The sequence below is a fragment of the Giraffa tippelskirchi genome, chromosome 4 (assembly GCF_054371585.1).
Source record: "Giraffa tippelskirchi isolate mGirTip1 chromosome 4, T2T-mGirTip1v1.2.pri, whole genome shotgun sequence".
Taxonomy (NCBI): Eukaryota; Metazoa; Chordata; class Mammalia; order Artiodactyla; family Giraffidae; genus Giraffa; species Giraffa tippelskirchi.
In genome coordinates, this window is record NC_137278.1 from 66,538,965 (window position 1) to 66,554,223 (window position 15,259).

The 15,259-nt window shown below is 40.2% G+C and overlaps 1 long non-coding RNA gene across 1 annotated transcript in view; it reads left to right on the plus strand.

Annotated features, from left to right (window-relative positions):
* The window catches only part of LOC145545350 (uncharacterized), a 439,405-nt gene that overhangs the window by 53,399 nt on the left and 370,747 nt on the right, over positions 1-15,259 (plus strand). Inside the window, exon 3 of the long non-coding RNA XR_014082017.1 lies at positions 14,790-14,858. This is a non-coding gene — a long non-coding RNA (uncharacterized LOC145545350). The remainder of the gene's footprint in view (positions 1-14,789; positions 14,859-15,259) is intronic.

Consider the following 15,259-nt stretch of genomic DNA (forward strand, 5'->3'; position numbering starts at 1 on the left):
TGTAAGTAATTCACTCTTAAATGTCCATATCAAAACCATCTCCTGTTTCAAGTCTTTTATAACCTCCCTGCCACCTCCCAACCAGGCAGAGCTACAGTGTCTTATTTCTCTGGGATTTTTGAGCAAAGAAGAGTCTTCTTACAGGAACTTACCAGAGTCTCTTGTAATTATTGTGTGCATACTCATCTTTCCTGCTCAACACTGAGGCCTTGTTTATGTGTTCCTAGTACTCTGTGCCATGTTTGGCCCTGGGACATTGCTCAGTGACTAGATGTGTGAATAGATGAATAAACAAATTCATTCTGCACTGCACCTATGTTGGAGTTAATTTTCTTGCAAGATGCCTTCACATTTGTTGCAATAAAATATCTCTGTGCATGTGACATCAGTTATCACTTTACGGTGCCTGTTTTGAATGGTCTAAAACATAACTAACTTGTCTTAGGAATATTTATATGTTGCTGGCCTTTCAAGGTGATACTGCTCTTTTCCAAAGGAAGACATCTGAAGTGGTATCCTTACACCTGAGCTAAAACATTAAAATTTAATGCAATCGCTTCATCCTTTGTTAAGAGCTTATCTGATCAAGAAGGGATAAGTAAGTGAGGATGACATGGGGGACTTTTTTTTTTTATACTGCTCTTTTCCAATGCAATGGCAGAATTAATAGGGGAGTTAAAAAAAAGGATGAATATGTATGTTATATCCAGTTGGAGAAGACTCTTGAGAGTTCCTTGGACTGCAAGGAGATCAAACCAGTCAATCCTAAAGGAAATCAGTCCTGAATATTCATTGGAAGGACTGATGCTGAAGCTGAAGCTCTAATACTTTGGCCACCTGATGCGAAGAACCCACTCATTGGAAAGGACCCTGATGCTGGGAAAGATTGAAGGCGGGAGGAGAAGGGGACGACAGAGGATGAGATGGTTGGATGGCATCACTGACGTGATGCACATGAGTTTGAGTAGGCTCTGGGATTTGGTGATGGACAGGGAAGCCTGGCGTGCTGCAGTCCATGGGGTGGCAAAGAGTTGGACACGACTGAGTGACTGAACTGAGCTGAACTAATTCTAAGTACACTCTAATCCCTCCCTCTGACCATCCAAGCCACTTGACGTTTTTCTCATCTTACAGCTTGGAGGTAGGAAATTTTTAAGTGTCTCTTTTGGGCTTCCTTTGTGGCTCAGCTGGTAAAGAATCCGCCTACTATGTGGGAGACCTGGGTTTGATCCCTGGATTGGGAAGATTCCCTGGAGAAGGGAAAGGCTACCCACTCCAGTATTCTGGCCTGAAGAATTCCATGGACTAGATAATCCATGAAGTTGCAAAGAGTCAGACACGACTGAGTGAATTTCACTTTCACTTTGGTGTTAGTTTTTAAAGGAAATCATGCTAAGTACAATGGCTAAATTATAAATTTAATCAAATCTGTAATTTAAATAAGCCCCCAATAATAATAGGCTGAAAGCTTGTCAGGCTGTGTTGGGTCTGGTTTGTTTTACATCAACTATGACACTGGAACCGCAAAGCATAGCCTTTTAAGTGCTTTTACCCATTAGCTTCATCAAGTAATTGCAGGTTTGTAGCCATCAATAACAATGAAGCTTGACACCTTGGGAAGGAGAAGGGAATCTTTCCCCTTACAGATCTGACAGGAAAGAAAAGTGCCTTAAATGCATTGCAGGCATGTGAGTGTTCAGAGAAGAGAAAAAAAAGTCAGATGAGTGCATGATGCAGTAGCTGTGACCTGTTTAAATTAAGAACACTCATTTCATTCCTCCTTGGTCCCTTTGACTCATTTAGCATCCTATAGGATCTCAGTAGGCTCACTGCTGGTCATCTCAGCATGAGTAATCTTCAGAAAATGCTGTTTCTTGTAAATGTAAATTAAAAAAAACTGGTGCTGAGAGTGGGCAAACAGATAGCAAGAGATGGCTTCCTAATTCCAGTTTGTTTAAATGGGGAGGGAAAAAACCACAAAGAAATGAGAAAGTACAAAGGAAAAAAATTTCATTTATCTGAAACCAAGAATTTCTCCCCACTCCCAATTCATTTTTTAAAAAAATTTTATGTTCTTGGTTGACCCTCAGCTTGGACAGGTCATAGTTTTCTCTGATCAGAAATATTTGTTAGTGTCTCTGGAATGAACAAGTGTCTCTTTTGCTCTAAGACAAGTTTGTGTCAGTAAAAAAAGAGTCAAATATGTATCTAGGTTAACTTAGCATTAAAAAATGTTGAATTTGGGAGATTAAATTGCCAGATATTTTTCTCTTGGCTGAGATAAATTGTTGGGCACTTTCTTGATGTTATTAAAATAGGCAATTTTACTTTCAGTTCAAAATTTACTGAGGGAAACATAAGAGTTTGAGGTACCACTTAAAATTAGTTTAAGCTGGTTTGGAAGGGATGCATTTTGGAGAGAGGAGGTCATACTTAATGTCAGTTTAGTAGTTATTCTTCAAGGTTATGAAGTGTTATGGGCAGTGGATACATATGAGAATTACTCTAAAGTTTACTAATGCCCAGGCTTCCCTTAGATACTCAAATTTAATTTATAATGGCGAGAATGAAAGGAGCATTGGAGTATGTGTGTGTGTGTATATATGTGTGTGTTTAACATTCCCTCAAGTGATTCTAATGTGCGTTCAGAGTTGAGAACTTCTAGAATCATAAAGAGGAGAAGGCAATGGCACCCCACTCCAGTACTCTTGCCTGGAAAATCCCATGGTCGGAGGAGCCTGGTAGGCTGCAGTCCATGGGGTCGCTAAGAGTCGGACACGACCGAGCGACTTCACTTTCACTTTTCACTCTCATGCACTGGAGAAGGAAATGGCAACCCACTCCAGTGTTCTTGCCTGGAGAATCCCAGGGACGGCGGAGCCTGGTGGGCTGCCGTCTGTGGGGTCGCAGAGTCGGACACGACTGACGCGAGTTAGCAGCAGCAGCAGCAGCAGAATCATAAAGATGGGGTGACTTGCTATTGTGGATTAAATTATGTTTCCTCAAAAGATTTGTTGATGTCTATCCATCACAAAGCCATGGACATGAAGGTTTTTCCAGATAGATTTAACTGTTCTCAAGGGTTCAAGTAAAACCTGGCACCTTCTCTGCCACTGAAGGAGTGTCTCGGAAATTAAGTGCAAGGCATGTGTATGGTGATGAATTCCCAGGGACTTGAAAGTGACAGAAAGCCTAATCCCTACAATTGTTAGCCTTCTTGGAAATCATGCAGCCCATAAGCATATACTATTTAAAAAATAAAGGACAACAGAAACACTCCCCCCACCCCTCAATAATGACTTGAGTGGGTAGAGGAAGTGATGACTTCCTTGCCTCAATGGAGCTTTGTCTTTTGAGGGTGGGGAGACAGAATGTGGAGTGATGAGTTTCCACCACTTACTTACATGCCTCAAAAGTATATAGAATATATCCACAAGCCAGATGCCTTGTCTTCATGTTTGCAGACATCTGAGACCCTGGTTTGATTTCTGGGTTGGAAAGATCTGCTGGATAAGGGAGTCCACGGAGTTGCAAAGGGTCGGACACGACTGAGCCACTTTCAGCCCCCTTGCTAAAAACCCACTTCGTGTTTAATGTTCTTTTACGCTGACCTGCACTATCAACACTGCCCTCAAAATCTAACCACCATATAGGATATTCCATCATGTGGACTAGGTTCCTGGGAAGCTGGAAGTCATGATTCCTTTAACTTTCTAAACTGCCAGAATAGGAGGGAGAGAGAAAACATTCTTACCCTTTTGATCACCAGATCACCAGTATGAGCAGAATCTGGAACCCAGTTCAAGGATGACCTGCAGCCATTTGTGTTCACGGGATTTGACAGCTGGAAACCCAAGGTTACCCAAGGCTGCAAGGTTACCATTGTGAAGAAATGACTCAAAGGACTCCAGGTTCTCTCTTCAAGGGTTGTGATGTCTCCACAAAAAAGACTTCTTATGGATTGGGGTGGACCAGAAAGTATCCAAACATCCAGAAAAGGACATAATCAAAGCTGATCTTTTTATACTGTAGTACTTTGCTGTTAAATAACCCCAATATCATATTTGCATTTATCTTTTGTTCATCTACTTTCACTTACCAATAGTATTATGTAATAGAGGAAAATGGAAAAATGCAAATGAGCTCAACACACATACACACACATATTAGTTATTGTTGTTGAAGTTGTTTAGTCGCCAAGTTGTGTCTAACTCTTTGGCAACCCTGTGGACTGTAGCCCTCCAGGCTCCTTTATACAAGAGATTTCCCAGGCAAGAATACTTGGTTGCCAAGGGTTGCCATTTCCTTCTCCAGGAGTTCTTCCTGACCTAGGGATTCAACCTGTGTCTCCTGCATTGGCAGGTGGATTCTTCACTGCTGAGCCACCAGGGAAGTCCACATAAATGTGTGTGTGTGTGTGTGTGTATATATATATATACACACATATATATGTATATATTTATTTTTTAATGAATTATAGTTGATTTACATATTGTGTTAATTTCTGCTGTATAGCAAAGTGATTCTTCTTTTTCATATTCTTTTCCATTATGGTTTATCACAGGATATTGAATCTAGCTCCCTATTCTATATAATAGGACTTTGTCTTTTATCTATTCTATATATTATAGTGTTTAGTCACTTCAGTCATGTCCGACTCTCTGTGACCCCATGGACTGTGGCCTGCCAGACTCCTTTGTCCATGGGATTCTCCAGGCAAGAATACTGGAGTGGGTTGCCATTTCCTTCTCCAGTGAGAAAGTGTGAAGTGAGTGAAGTGAGTGAAGTGAAGTCGCTCAGCCATGTCTGACTCTTTGTGACCCCATGGACTGTAGCCTACCAGACTCCTCCGTCCATGGGATTTTCCAGGCAAGAGTTCTGGAGTGGGGTGCCATTGCCTTCTCCATTTATTATAGTTGCATCTGCTAATCCCAAACCATTCCTCCTCTACTTCCCTTCCCCCATGGCAACCACAGGTCTGTTTTTTATGTCTGCGAGTCTGCTGCTGTTTCATAGATGATTTCACTTGTGCCCTACTTTTGAATCCACATATGGGTGACATCATGTGGTATTTGTCTTCCTCTTTCTGACTTCCTTCATTTAGTATAATAAGCTCTAGGTCCATCCATGTTGCTGCAGATGGCCTTATTTCATTCTTTTTTATGGCTGAGTATGATTCCATTATATATATGTACCACATCTTCTTTATCCATCCTGCAGATATCATTAGTTAACTTAAAATGAGGTCACACTGGATTAGGGCCCTAAATCCAATATGAATGATTAGAAGAGGAGAGACACAAAGAGACATAGATACACATGAAAGATGACCATGTGAAGACAAAGGCAGAAACTGGAGTTATGCTACCATAAGCCAAGGAATACCAAGGATTGCTGGCCAGCACCAGAAGCTAGAAAACACAAGAAAGGATTGTTCCTTCATCTTTGGAGGGAAGATTTAGAACTTCTGGCCTCTTCCAGAACTCTGAGATAATACGCTCCTATTGTTTCAAGACACCTAGTTTGTGGTAATTTGTTATGGTGGCCCTAGGAAACTAGTACATCTATTGCTCTGCATCTTTTAGAAATATGGCATGAACTTGTAGGAAAGATACTAAAAGAAAATTCATCTTAATAAGATTTGTTAGATCTTAAAAGAGATTCCAGAATGAGATTCCAGGCTGTTAGCTATTAAAATAATGAGGCCAACCACACAAGTTTTCCCAGGACTAAGAAAGTTTTGGGGATGTGGAGCTTTCAGTGAGTGTAAAATTCAGAAAAGTCCCAGGAAATCCAGGACAAATTGTTCACTCCAAACAGGATGGAGGCTTGTCCAATCAGATTGTCAGAGAGTCCTGAATGACAGTAGCTAAGCCGATGTGGCTCTTAAATTGGGACAGAACTTAAGTAAACGCTTAAAGTTAAAACATGATTCTGAACTACTCTTGGGTTTGGTTTTTTATTTCTAGTATTAGTTTTCTGTGTTGAAGATCAATGTGCTGTTTTTAGACTTTTTAAACATGAAGGTTAGCAAATAACCAGATTTCTTTTAGCCAATGAACCTGTCACAGGTGAGTAGTTCTTCTGTTTCCTGTCTGTTATGAAAAGCAGGGATTAGATGTGGTTTCAGGAGAAGCCTAATGATCTGAGTCTGGCCAGATGATCCCCTTTCAAGAAACACATGGTCAGAGGAGGCAGGATGTCTATTACATGAATGAGAAATGAAAGGAGCCAGGACCCAAGGTGAGTGAGAGTACCACTCAAGGAATCGAGGAGATGAGCCACTTCTTGGTAAATCTCATTGGAGAGCCATCCTGATGCCTTTTAGGTAAAACTCCCTTATGAAAAAATTGTCTTGTCACAGGAGCCAAACCACTTGGCTGAGTTCTAAGATCCACTCTCCTCATATTGAGTCTGGTTATAGGATGAGTCATGTTACACTTTGTGTTTCTGTCTGTCACTTATGACAGTGCTTGTAAGAGTGTGCTAGGTTGGAACTATGATTCTTAAAAGAAAACAAATATGACTGTGGTGTCTTTGGAATGATGGGCCATTCATTTTCTTTGGTGGAAATTGCAAACTTTTCCCTAGTTAGCATTTTCTAATAGCAAGTAGCCCATGCATTTAGGACAAAATTTTAATTAAATATCTAGTCCAGTTAGATTATTGCCAAGAGGCGAAAGGTTTGCTTTCAAGGACACTCACATTTCAAGTGCTACCTTTGGGGAAATAGTGATATCATGTTTCATACACAGAAGTAACTGTGGGGGCCAGAATAGGACAAAGCCTATCATATTTTTAATGTTCCACGTTCCATATTGTTGTTGTTCAACGTGGACGCTCATTGGATAATGTTGATTTTGAAGAGCTATCAAGAGCATTTCATAGACTCTTTGTAGAGACTCATATTTTTAATTAAAAGTACTAAGTTTGGTCAGGACTGGGAAGAGGCAGTCTTGGGGACTAATGCTTGTCTATTCTTTGTGTAACTTTTCTATTCCTAGTCATCATCTTCTGAGATAAAATCAGAATAAAAGGATTGACTCAGCGTTTTTATTTTCAGCATATTCTGAAAATTGACCAATAGCTATAAAGCACTTTTCAACTTAGAAACAAAAAAAATTATTGATGCAGAATAGTGCTATTAACTGGAAGCATGTAACCTCAAGGCACCCAGCCACTGTGTTGGAATCTACACTCACAATCCTGTTGGTGGTTCTCTTTGTGTAATATGTAATTCCAGATTATGAATCTCTTCCTCACGTGACAAAGGCATCTCAGTCTTGGTCCTTTTTGGCCACAGTGGTAAATGGGGATGTCCTGACTGTCAGCCTTATTAGGCAGCATTCATTACTCTAGACACCTTCATTAACATTCCACTGCCCTCTGGTTCTAAGAAAGAATAATTGGTGCTATGTCAAAAGGCTACAGAATGTTCTTTAAGTTCAGTTCAGTTCAGTTGCTCAGTCGTGTCTGACTCTTTGCGACCCCATGAACTGCAGCATGCCAGGCCTCCCTGTCCATCACCAACTCCCGGAGTCCACCCAAACCTATGTCCATTGAGTCGATGATGCCATCCAACCATCTCATCCTCTGTCATCCCCTTCTTCTCCTACCCTCAATCTTTCCCAGCATCAGGGTCTTTTCAAATGAGTCAGCTCTTCTCATCAGGTGGCCAAAGTATTGGAATTTCAGCTTCAACATCAGTCTTACCAATTCACACCCAGGACTGATCTCCTTTAGGATGGACTGGTTGGATCTCCTTGTAGTCCAAGGGACTCTCAAGAGTCTTCTCCAACACCACAGTTCAAAAGCATCAATTCTTTGGCGCTCAGCTTTCTTTATAATCTAACTCTCACATCCATGTGTGACCACTGGAAAATTCAAAGCTGTTCCTTTTTCTAGGCAAGGGATGGTGGTAGAGATGGTATTTACACCTCTGATTTTCTGATTTCTATGTCATAACCAAAGTTGCCAAAGTTATTGGTTTTAGATTCCATTTGAACTTGGCTTTGTGCAATGCAAGAAAGCCTCTATATTTAAAACCCACTGCCACAAAGTAATAGATAAGTCTGAGGCAGATAATCCTCCCCTAGCACACAACTTCATAAATAAGCCATGCAACCCTCTGAATACTCACAATGATTTTTCCAATGAAATTCATTCTATTCAGTCTTTTAATTTCCCCAGTGTTCACAGCCATGCTGGCATTTTCAAGAGATAAGCCCATATACTTTTTTCCTTAGGAAAAAAAAGGTTTGACTAAAGCAAAATGTGTTCTGTGCTAAATCATTATTTTCAAGCAGTGACTTTTGTTTTCTTGTTTTTTGATATTGTCAAAGGAATGAATCTTAATCCTGTGAAGAGCATGGCTGCTGATCATGCCAAAACTGGAACTGCCTTAATGTGAACAACTGCTTTCCTCCCCCTAGTGCTGGTGAATGCCACCCAAGAGGATTTGGGGAACCCCAGAAACAAAGGGAAAGACCTGTTCAAGATTACTTTAGTAACATGCAGTTAATTGCAATACTGATTTACATAATACCCTCTCTTTTAGCAGTAATTTCACTGCTTAAACCAAGTGGTATTAAAAAAAAAAAATGTTTCCAGCTGTCTAAGCTTGGAGGCTAACTAAGGAATGATGCCCTTGTAACAAAAAGCATAACATCCCTTCTTGGCAGAGCCTCTGAAGACCTGCCTCTGGTCTAGGCAGCTAATTCATCTTTTGAGCATTCTTTTTTAAAAAATTTATTTTATTGAAGTATAGTTGATTTACAATGCTATGAGAGTTTCTGGTGTACAGCAAAGTGACTCAGCTATATATATACATATAAGCATATTTTCTTTTTTTGTTGTTTATTTTTAAAATTTTATTGGAAGTGGTTGGGATTGAGTTCTTAAAGCTGTCTTGCCAATGACAATCGAAGTTACTTATGAGAGCAGAAAGCAAGAAAGAAGAAAACATCTTAAATTATACATTATCTTTAGAATGGGCCTGTGGTTGGGGTCTGGCATGTAGTCATCAGTGGAAGAAATTGGAGGAGGTAGAAGTTTTCATGTAAAAAAATGCTCAGCAATTGCTTTTAATGTTATATCCTGTAACTACCCTGCAACTCAGCAAGCCTGCTTCTAGGTATTTACTTAAGAGAAATAAATCGTATGTTTACCAAAACAGTTGTACAAATATGTTCAGAGCAGCTTATTTTTCATAGCCTCAAACTGCAAACAGCTCAGTTGTCCATTACCAGGAGGGTAGAAAACAAACTCTGATATATTCACATAATAACCAATAAAATACAGACATGGATGAACTTTGAAAACACTGAGTGAAAGAAGCCAGATGCAAAATAGTACATACTGTATGATTCCGTTTACACGAAGCTCTAGAATAAGAAAGATTGATCTATGGTAATAGTAATTTATATTACTAATTAATTTCTATTACTAAATGAACATTAATAATAGTAATTTCTATTACTATTCCAATTTGAACCGGGGTTGCTTCTGGGTGGTAATGGTGAGATTCACTGGAATGAGCACCGGGAACTTTCTGTGGTGGTGGAAGTATTTTATATCTTAACCAGCATTATGGCTACACGGATATATACATTTATTAAAACTTATCAAATATATACCTAAAAATCTATGTGTTTTATTATTTATCAAAATAATCTCAATTCAAAAAAAGGAAAACAAAGGAAAAACTAGTTCAAACTTTCTCTTGTTCAAATTACTAACTGATTAATGTGGCAGCAGTCAGCTCATTAGCAGATCATTGCAGTGTGAAAAAAATTTTGTTCTCAACCTAATGGTTTGTTTAACTGTGCTCACCAGAAACTCTTAATCCATCAAAAGGATTTTAAGACCCTGATAATTAGTTTTAGCTCTGTAAGAGGACACACAGACGCAATTCATCTTCTTGCCAGGATTGACAGATGCTATTTTGATAAGTACAGGAACCATCAGTTCAAGTTATCTGTCATTAGACCAAGGTAGGGTTTAGATGAGTAGAATTTTTTTATTTGTTAAGAGTTGATAGGCTGACAGTCGCACACACAGTTTTTCTTTCACTCTTTGCTTGTACTAAAATTCTGAATCTAAAATTTTAGAAGAGTTAGATACATCTCCGCTGTACTGGGCATTTTGCTTCTGAAAGTCCTGTCTGAAAACTCAACTGCATTTGGCTGTAGGAATTACGCAGGGCATCTGGTCCCACCTTGAGCAGTTGTCTTCTTAGAGTCATGGGAATTAAGTAGATTCAGGAACATAAAACCAGAGGTTCCAGTGAGATCCAGCTGCTTTTAAATTCCAGATTTGTGAATCTAGAAGTCTCAGGAAGCTAAGAGACACCTGAAGATTCATATATGTTCTTTGGACATGAGCTGTAACAAATTAGAGCACCTTCTTTTTAGTACTTAGTGTTTTAATTCCTTGTTTAATATTTGGCTACAGTTGTCACTGAAATAAAGTTATATATTTGGGGACTCTGTTGGATGCTGGAAGATTTGCTAGGTTATTTTTGTTCCTGTTTATTTCATAAAACCATTCATTTGTCTGTTCAGGAGTTTCATGTGGAATTGCAGGTGTGATTTGAAAGCCAGATGTAAACTAAATCATAACATATGCAGAAGGGACCCCTTACAGATGGCAAATGCATATTTTTCAGCTGACCTGCTCCTCAAGTAATAGTTGAGCGGAGTGAAATATTTACTGGAGACCATGTAATTTCCATTTTATTATTATTTTTTTAAAGCTTCAAATTTGTAATTCAACAGCATTGATGGGATTGAGTAGCCGAGAAAGAGAAAGGGGAAGAAAAATTTGACCCAGAAACAAGTTCATTGAGGAACATGTATGAAGCTTGTGGGAACTCAGATGAGATCTTCTTGCTGGGGTAATGGGCAGGGAGAGGGGATGTGAAGACACAGGAGTTTACACTAACTGGAACACATACAAAAGCAGTCAATAGGATAAGCAGAGTGGGACTGCAGCCTCAGAAACACCAGCAGTATCCTAATAATTATACAATGGAAACATGGTGGTTGGTTGCACTACCAAACTTAACAACTTTAGGTCATTCAATATTTTTAGCAATAATTCTAGGAGATGAAAGGAATTACAATTTAAAAAGCTATACTTTAAAACATTTGAATACTTAACTCCTAAAGCTTAAAACATGACATTTTCTACAGTAATTCACAATAGAGTTAAAAAGGAGTTTATGACTCTCCTGATTGGAATTGGCCTGATCAGATTTGGGAAATTTAACCCAAGATAGCAGGTGCCAAACATATAATTTAGGGAAACAAATTATAATCCTGAAAGTCAAAAGTCCACACAGAATTTGATCCTGCAAGCTGAGAAGCTTTATTTTAATGACAACCCCTGGACACTTGTTTGGCCACTTGTCCTGAGGTGGAATCCAACTTGCCTGTTCTGAGGGCTCAGTCTGCTGTGACAAGGAAGGGAAGCTTATTTTACCTCATGCTGGGTATGGGAGTGCCCTGAGTGGTTGTCTTTCTCATGTAAAACTCACATGACCATTCTGGCTTTGGTAAATCTCCACTGACACCCTGACTGAGGGAGCTATAGACCCAGGCAGCTTCTGTGCTTCTTGAGGCTGCTAAGAGCTCTGTGTCATATTTGTTTTCTTAAGAAGTGGCCTTCCAAAGGGTGAGTCCCCAAAGCCCATGTTTCCCCTGTCATGTGGGTAAAACTTTAGGCTTTATCTTTATTTTCTAGTGCTATGACTCTTTCCATGTGTAGAATCTTCTCTTATGTTGTTGGAAGAGGGTGTTTGCTATGACCAGTGCATTCTCTTGGCAAAACTCTATTAGCCTTTGCCCTTCTTCGTTCTGTACTCCAAGGCCAAATTTGCCTGTTACTCCAGGTGTTTCTTGACTTCCTACTTTTGCATTCCAGTCCCCTATAATGAAAAGGGCATCTTTTTTGCATGTTAGTTCTAGAAGGTCTTGTAGGTCTTCATGGAACCATTCAACTTCAGCTTCTTCAGCATTACTGGTCTGGGCATAGACTTGGATTCAGTTCAGTTCAGTCACTCAGTTGTGTCCGACTCTTTGTGACCCCATGAACCGCAGCACGCCAGGCCTCCCTGTCCATCACCAACTCCCTGAGTCCACCCAAACCCATGTCCATTGAGTCAGTGATGCCATCCAGCCATCTCATCCTCTGTCGTCCCCTTCTCCTCCTGCCCTCAATCTTTCCTGGCATCAGGGTCTTTTCCAATGTGTCCACTCTTTGCATGAAGTGGCCAAAGTATTGGAGTTTCAGCTTCAACATCAGTCCTTCCAATGAACACCCAGGACTGATCTCCTTTAGGATGGACTGGTTGGATCTTCTTGCAGTCCAAGGGACTCTCAAGAGTCTTCTCCAACACCACAGTTCAAAAGCATCAATTCTTCGGTGCTCAGCTTTCTTCATAGTCCAACTCTCACATCCATACATGACCACTGGAAAAACCATAGCCTTGACTAGACAGACCTTTGTTAGCAAAGTAATGTCTCTGCTTTTTAATATGCTGTGTAGGTTGGTCATAACTTTCCTTTCAAGGAGTAAACGTCTTTCAGTTTCATGGCTGCAATCACCATCTGCAGTGATTTTGGAGCCCAGAAAAATAAAGTCAGCCACTGTATCCACTGTCTCTCCATCTATTTGCCATGATGTGATGGGACCAGATGCCATGATCTTAGTTTTCTGAATGTTGAGCTTTAAGCCAACTTTTTCACTCTCCACTTTCACTTTCATCAAGAGGCTCTTTAGTTCTTCTTCACTTTCTGCCATAAGGGTGATGTCATCTGCATATCTGAGGTTATTGATATTTCTCCTGGCAATCTTGATTCCAGCTTGTGCTTCATCCATCCCAGCGTTTCTCATGATGTACTCTGCATATAAGTTAAATGAGACTTGGATTACTGTGATAGTAAATGGTTTGCCTTGGAAACTAACAGAGGTCATTCTGTTGTTTTTGAGATTGTATCTGAGTACTCACAAAGAGTTGGACACGACTGAGCAATTGAACTGAACTGCATTTTAGACTCTTTTGTTGATTATGATGGCTACTCTATTTCTTCTAAGGGATTCTTGCCCACAGTAGTAGATATAATGGTCATCTGAGTTAAATTCACCCATTCCAGTCCATTTTAGTTTGCTGATTCCTAAAATGTTTAGGTTCACTCTTGCCATCTCCTGTTTGACCACTTCCAATTTGCCTTGATTCATGGACCTAACATTCCAGATTCCTATGCAGTATTGCTTACTTCCATTACCAGTCACACCCACAACTGGGTATTGTTTTTGCTTTGGTTCCATCTCTTCATTCTTTCTGGAGTTATTTCTCCACTGATCTCCAGTAGCATATTGGGCACCTGCTGACCTGGGGAGTTCATCTTTCAGTGTTCTATCTTTTTGCTTTTTCATACTGTTGATGGCATTCTCCAGGCAAGAATACTGAAGTGGTTTGCCACTCCCTTCTCCAGTGGACCACATTTTGCCCACCTGATGCGGAGAGCTGACTCATTTGAAAAGACCCTGATGCTGGGAAAGATTGAAGGCAGGAGGAGAAGGGGACGACAGAAGATGAGATGGTTGGATGGCATCACTGACTCAATGGACATGAGTTTGAGTAAACTCTGGGAGTTGATGATGGACAGGGAGGCCTGGTGTGCTGAAGTCCGTGGGGTCACAGACATGACTAAGCGACTGACCTGATAGAGCCACAGCTCTATCATCACCAAGACTCCTGCCAGGCCTGAGCCAGCCAGTGCTCAGCAACGTGCTGGGCAGCCCAACACAGCTGCCTCTAGATCAAGCCCCATTCAGAAGAGGAGCACAGCCAGACACTCTCCAGTGGCTCTCACCTTTGGTAAAAATTTAGCTCATTTTTGTTAAAAACGCAAACGAACTTCTTGGCCAACTCAATGGCTTCTTTTTTTTTTTCTCTCTGCTCAGAGAACTACTTTGAGTACCTTAGACCATTTCATTGTTGCCTGCAATTTTTCGGGGTTGTAGAAAACAGTTCTTCTGCCTCAATTAAGGAAATAAATGGATCTTTCTAGGTTTTTCTAATTTTATTTTATCTGCTCAGTGTTCTGAGGTATTTCGATTTCTTTCATTTTGATGAAACACTAAAGTCTCTCAAGTTCTTTTTCCTTCCAAATATGATTTTCAAATAAATTGATGTATTCCATTGCCTCCTGTCCAGATAGTCACATTCTGAACCACAATGCCATTCCTGTTGGAGATAAAATAGAAGGCTTTTGTTAGCAAAGTGGTTCCATTTTTATGAAGTGGTACTTTTCAATCAGCTGAATCAGTAGCCACAGCTTCAGGCCTGACCTAGGTAAAATTGTAAAGTGGCTGACATCCACTACTTTTTGATTCAACGTGTATTTTTCCTCCTTGAAAAGCTAACTCATGCCCACAAAAGGATCTGACACTCATTAACATTAAGCTGCAAATGTCTGTGAACCTTAACATAAAGTCTTCATGGTGCAATTGGCATTTTAACATCCATCCTGTCAGAAGATCAGTAGGATGTTGATTATCAGCCAGCATGAGTGTTTCTAGGGCAACAGGAGCTCTAGTCCCTAAAACACCTTGAGCTGTGAGGTCCTCCGAGGTCTACCTGCTTAGTTAGGGCTCCCTGTGACATTCCAGGTGTTCTGGATTTTGAAGACTTTGAGGTAAATATTCTATGAGCGCCCTTTGTGGAAAGAATCTATTTCGAGAGTTGGTTGTTTTCCTTAATGTTCATTGTTCATCTCTTGCAGATGACTGGCAAATGCAGTGTTTTTCCAGGCATGGAAGAAAACCAAGTCCTAAGTCTGACCCCAGTACAGGTACATGAGAAATAAGAATGAGGCTCTTGCCAGATTTGGGTTTCAGTCCTCACTCTTTAGCTGAGGAGATGACAGTTTTAAAGGATGGTAAGTGACAAGACAATACCCATGGAGCCATTTCTGGTTTCATTTTGTGCTTCATTTCTCACCTTAATTCTGTGCTGCTAGAAGTGAGTTGCCACAGATATCCCTCCTGCCTGGGGATTACATTCTGTGACATTTCTACAGAATCCATCCCTTTAAGAAGCTTTCCATCCCCTATCTCACATCTCAGGCCAATGCTACAGAAAGGTCATTGGTGTTCCTAATTCGTGGGAGGGGAATACCAGATATTCTGTTTTGGGGTCCAGTATGTTTCCCTTAACTATGTATTTCTTGTCAAATTAGGGTATATGTAATTT